A 6,350-nucleotide genomic window follows, 5' to 3' on the forward strand; every position below is an offset into this window, starting at 1 on the left:
GACTTTATCTGTGACATCCTCCACATCACTGCAGAGCAGAAGCCTGAGACCCGGGGCAGAGGCTACGAAACACTGCTAGACAGAGGACAGTGACAACGAGATGGCGGAGAAAGGCAGAAATGCAGAGACACAATATCCTCGCCTTGAAATAAGCTAGAAAGGCCAGGTTCCAAATTACCCAAGGAAACACCACACCAAGAAAGGCAGGCTAAAAATGAGCAATTGGTACAGGAACTTACACCAGCTAAGGAAAGTCTGACACACACTTTAAAACTGCAGGAGTATGATCAAGATGCCTAGCGATTTAAAAATATATAAAGTATAAAATTAGAACTGGCCAGAATATAAGAAAAAGGAGAGACGAAATAGAAATAATTACAAATCTTGAAGATGTGAATAAAGTGAATAAAAAACTCAACAGACAGGTTAAATTCCAGACTTGACATAGTAGAAAAGAGACTTAGTGTCATGGAAGATGGTACTAACAAAATCAATGAAGGCAGAAAAATTCAAAAGAGAAATTGAGGTGTTACAGATAGATTCAGTCTCCAGCCTGGAGCTAGTAATAAAATGAGTGGAGGAAACCAACCAGAGTGCAGCAGCTCTGAAAACACAACACACACAGATATACACACACACATGCACACACATGCACACACACATGCACACATGCACATGTGCACACATACAAATGCACACAAACCCATACACATGCACACACACACATACACACACATGCAGACATGCACACGTGCACACACCATTCATACATACACACAAGCACACACATGCACACATACATACACACATGCACACTCACACACATACACACATGCACACACATGCACAAAGTTAACACACATGGAGAATAGATCAGGAGGTTCCAATATAAACAGAATAGGAGTTCTGAAAGAAAAACATTTTCTAAAATGGCAACAAAGCAACAGAATAGCTCAGAATTCTTCAGAATTGAAAAGACATGAAGATGACACCCCAGATCTAAATTACCAAGGAATGATAAAAATTGAGAAATCCACTCCTAGAATATTACAGTGAAGTGCAGATCATCCAGGAGAGGAGAAAAAAAGTCAAAATGACCAGAAAGAAGAGCCACACTACATACCATAAAAGCAGATGTGGACTGATGGCAGACTTCTCAATAGCAACACTACCTTCCGGAAGACAGTGGAGTGACGTCTTTAACAGACCCAGGGGAAATCACATTCACCTTTGAATGTTATTCTCAGCGCAACTTTCATAAAATATTGAAGGCAAAATAAAGACATCTCGGACATTAAAAAACAACTGAGGCCCAGCGTGGTGACTCACACCTGTAATACCAGCACTTTGGGAAGCCAAGGTGAGGTCAGGAGTTCGAGACCAGCCTGACCAACATGGTGAAACCCCATCTTGACTAAAAATACAAAAATTAGCCAGGCATGGTGGCGTGCACCTGTAATCCCAGCTACTTGGGAGGCGAAGGCAGGAGAATTGCTTGAACCTGGGAGGCAGAGGTTGCAATGAGCTGAGATCATGCCACTGCACTCCAGCCTGGGCAACAGAGCAAGACTCCATCTCGAAAAAATGATAATAATAAAAATTAAACAACAACAACAACTGAGAGCATCTACCACTCACTGGTCTCCATCAAAGGAAGTTTGAAAGGGAGAATTTTAGCAAGTCTATAGGAGACCGAGGTCGGGGGGATAAATGATGTCAGCAAGGCAAACTACCTGCTGGCTGTACAAACACGAATGGTGCAGACTTTGATGGTGGGGGAAAGGTTCTGTTTTAGTGCATATTTAAAGAGTGCTAAATGCACACAAAACACACTTGTGCCCACATGCATGGGTTCATAGGAACAAGAATGCACACAAAACACACTTGTGCCCACATGCATGGGTTCATAGGAACAAGAATGCACACAAAACACACTTGTGCCCACATGCATGGGTTCATATGAACAAGAATGCACACACAACACACTTGTGCCCACATGCATGGGTACATAGGAACAAGAATGCACACAAAACACACTTGTGCCGACATGCATGGGTTCATAGGAACAAGAATGCACACAAAACACACTTGTGCCCACATGCATGGGTTCATATGAATAAGAATGTATACAAAACACACTTGTGCCCACATGCGTGGGTTCATAGGAACAAGAATGCACACAAAACACACTTGTGCCCACACGCATGGGTTCATACGAACAAGAATGCACACAAAACACACTTGTGCCCACATGCATGGGTTCATACGAACAAGAATGCACACAAAACACACTTGTGCCCACATGCATGGGTTCATACGAACAAGAATGCACACAAAACACACTTGTGCCCACATGCATGGGTTCATATGAACAAGAATGCACACACAACACACTTGTGCCCACATGCATGGGTTCATATGAACAAAAAGATGCACACAAAACACACTTGTGCCCACGTGCATGGGTTCATATGAACAAGAATGCACACAAAACACACTTGTGCCCACGTGCATGGGTTCATACGAACAAGAATGCACACAAAACACACTTGTGCCCACGTGCATGGGTTCATATGAACAAGAATGCACACAAAACACACTTGTGCCCACATGCATGGGTTCATACGAACAAGAATGCACACACAAAACACACTTGTGCCCCACATGCATGGGTTCATATGAACAAAAAGATGCACATTAAGCACGGGAGAATAGTGATGCATGGAGAGGGAAGTGGAAAGGAGTGGGCAGGGATAATAAATTTTCAAAATACATAAACAAGCCTGTTAGACAAAAGCATGATTTACTTTTCATCAGTATAGATGAAAAGGCGGCCAACATGAAAACAATTAAAAGCACAATCACAAGAAGACGAATGTTCATGAATTTGAAGGCATACTGCATCAAAATGCAGGAAGCCAAAACAGACTGAAGAACAAAGGGGTCAAATACACAGTCGGAACGGGAGACGCCAGAACTTCTCCATTAGAAACAGAGGGCGAGGGTGTTAAAAGTTCACAGCAATGTTGGGGCTTTGGAACCAACATTGTAAAGTATACAAAGACACTGCCTCAAAAGCTAAACAATTATATTGTTATAATTGTTACAATGAAAAATTTTAGTTGCTAATTCTTATTAAATACACACGGAATAATTTTAAAATAGGCCACATACCAGGCAATACGGGGAACTTCACAGAACTAATGCAGCAGAGCCTGCCCTTTGTAGCTACAAGGCAATAAACTAGAATCAACAATGAAGAGACTGTTACATAAAGAGAAATATAAACTTCAAGTTTACAGCCTTAAACGCATCTATAATACAATAAAGATGTCAGGACAGAAGTCCTCTCTCTGTGAAAAGTTCTCGGTCATGAACACGCACGAATGCCCGGCCAGCTCTGCGCTCCTTCATCAGGACAGAAGTCCTCTCTGTGTGGAAAGTTCTCGGTCATGAACATGCACGAATGCCTGGACAGCTCTGCGCTCCTTCGTCAGGACAGAAGTCTTCTCTCTCTGTGTGAAAAGTTCTTGGTCATGAACAGGCATTTATGCCCCGGCCAGCTCTGCGATCCTTCGTCAGGAGAGAAGTCTTCTCCCTGTGTGAAAAGTTCTTGGTCTTGAACACGCACGAATGCCCGGCCAGCTCTGCGCTCCTTCGTCAGGACAGAAGTCCTCTCTGTGTGAAAAGTTCTCGGTCATGAACATGCACGAATGCCCCCGGCCAGCTCTGCAGTCCTTTGGTGGTCACCTCGCAAAGGAGAATTGATCAGAGCTGCTGCTTACAGGGTGACGCCCGTGGCAGCATCACCACACGCACATCATGACGGCGGCCACGTGTGTCATTCAGCCCCCAGCTGATGATGAGAAACCAACCTGAACCTCACGGCAGCGGGAAGGCGGAGTTATCTTTCCATTCTATTTATGAAAAATTATTTTCATAGGAAGCAATAATCAAGGGGTAGCAGCCAAGAGATATAGAAAAAATAAGTTTGATAGAAGTATGCCTGGGAGTAACTAATCAAATCTTTTTTTCTTCCATTTGGTGATATTTATTGCACCTATCAGCTTTTTCATGTGCGAGCTTTGTGATTTTTTATCACTTCAAATAAATATTTCTTTTCATATCTAACTTGGATTCATATTGCTATTATTATTTAAAGTAACCCCTAAATTTTACATATATTTTAAGCCCCACAAAATCCGTCTACTCCTGGCTATATCTGTGAGTTTAATTTCCTTTTAAAATAATCTGAATATATGCCAATGAGATTTTCTAATGCCGGGCATGGGTGATGGGTGTTTTTGTTTTCGGCTTGCTCTCTGGGCGCTGAAATAGTCTGGATTAGGAGAGCGGACCATGGAGAAAGTGCCCGGATGTGCTGGTACCTGCAGCTCAGGAGAAAGGGAGGCAGCGTGAATGACACGTTCTTTTATTTGGGTTCTTGCTGCTCCCACGTTACTGTCACAATATTTTCCATGGAGTTGAAAAGCGAATGCCCCAAGACAAGCACAGAGGGTGCAGGGGTTGGGGTGTCCCGAGGGTGGGGCTGTGGTCAGGGCCTGGACTCCCCGCACTGCGGCTCCTCCTCTGTCCCCGGGGTTCCGTCCTCCTTGGTGGCCTGCAGGGCCTCTGTCCACTGCCAGGCCACTGACTAGGCTACAGAGACACGGTGACAGTCAGGTTTCTCAGGTCCCCCGGGCTAGAGGAACACGTGAGCCTTTCAGCCACCCCGTTGACCACCCATGAGACAAAGGCAGAGTGGCCGCCTGGTCACGGAGGACAAGCAGCCTTTTGCCCCGTCTCCTGGAGGCTGGCGCTCAAATGAGTAAACCCAGGGAGTCCTGAGATTCTTCCTGCTCAGACACAATGCCCTAGTGAGGTCGCTTCCTGACACGAGTTTAAAGGACGCACACGTGTTATAAATCTTAGAAAGCTGGAAGAGGGGAGAAAATCACTTCCAATCCCACCTCTGCATTGACTCACTCGTGAGATGGAACAGTTTCCTTCCTGTCTTTTATCTAACAGAGTGTTTTGCATGGATGCGGTGACACAGATGTGTCACCTGCCTGTGACGGAAAGGAGCCGCAGGAACGACACCCAAGGGCCTTGTGGTGTCTCTCCTGCACCCTGCACTTCCCCGGGGCCAATGCCAAGGGCAAGGCCAGCCGTGGCGGGCAGCAGCCCCTCTGCTGGACACGGCGCCTGCCCCAAGGCTGAGGCTCCAAACTCGGCCCCCTACTGAGCATATGATTTCCTGAGTCCCCCTCCGAGGGCTCCGGGATTTGACCTCAAAGTTCCCGCCAGCCTGGGTCTGTGTGTTTTAGTGTGTGGCCTTCCCTGTCCGTGCCCTGCATCCACCAGACCGCTGTCATCCTTCAAAGCCCAGCCCAGTCCCATCTCCTCGGGGAGGAAGGGGCTCTGCCCGCCTGGCCTCCAGGGCGTCTTGGGCCAGGGCAGCCGCAGTGGTCCCTGCACGTCCCCGTCACACATGGGTGCCTGTCCTGAAGGAGCCCAGTCATCCTGACAGGACTCGGCCCTCTCTGGCCACCCAGGGTCCCTCGCCCTTCTGGGCTGGGCTCAGCAGAGGCTCTTGGGGCTCAACTGGGCTAAGCAGAGTCGCGGGTGGTAGAAGTGACGGGCTCTTGGCCATGGGGGCCCAAGGCTTGGCAGGGGGGCCCGGGGCGCGTTCGTGGAGGGGCTGCTTCCCGGGAAAGTTCGCGCTGTGTTTGTGTTCCGGCTCTTTCCTCCGCCTGAGTTCCTCCGAGGCCCTGGCTTATCTGCACACAGGACCCTGTGTGCCACTGCATGCACCATGCCACGGTGAATGTCACACAAACAGGAACATGCCTGGAGGCCGCCTGGACCTGTCCTCCCGCCCATCAGCTGCCAAGGTGATGCTGTGCACACGGCCGTCCCCACCTGCTTCCCGACTCGTGGAGCTTCTCACGGGCTCAGCACCCCTCTTCCAGAAGGCTGGTCCTGGGAGGGGAGTGGCAGGCAGTGCAGCCAGCATGGGGTCCGTGAGCCAGGGGGTGGAAGAGGCCCCGTGACACGGGGAACACACTAAGCTCCTAGTCCAGCTCTTCTGGAGGACCAGACGCCCTCACTCTGCACCTGGGGAAGGGGTACACAGAGGGCTTGAGGCCAGCAAAGGAACTGCCCCTCAAATCTTACTCCGGGATCGGCACTTTTCTGGAAGACCCCAGGAATAAGGAGAAGGAAGGGCAGGCAGGAGGGAGGGAGGGAGTCCCAAGTCAAGTGCCACTGAGAGGGGGTGGCGTGACCCTGTCCAGGTTGTCTCCTGGGAAACTGAGGCCCAGCCAGGCAGAATCAGGTCTCCTGGCCCC

Source organism: Pan paniscus, chromosome 11 (genome assembly GCF_029289425.2).
Source record: "Pan paniscus chromosome 11, NHGRI_mPanPan1-v2.0_pri, whole genome shotgun sequence".
NCBI lineage: Eukaryota > Metazoa > Chordata > Mammalia > Primates > Hominidae > Pan > Pan paniscus.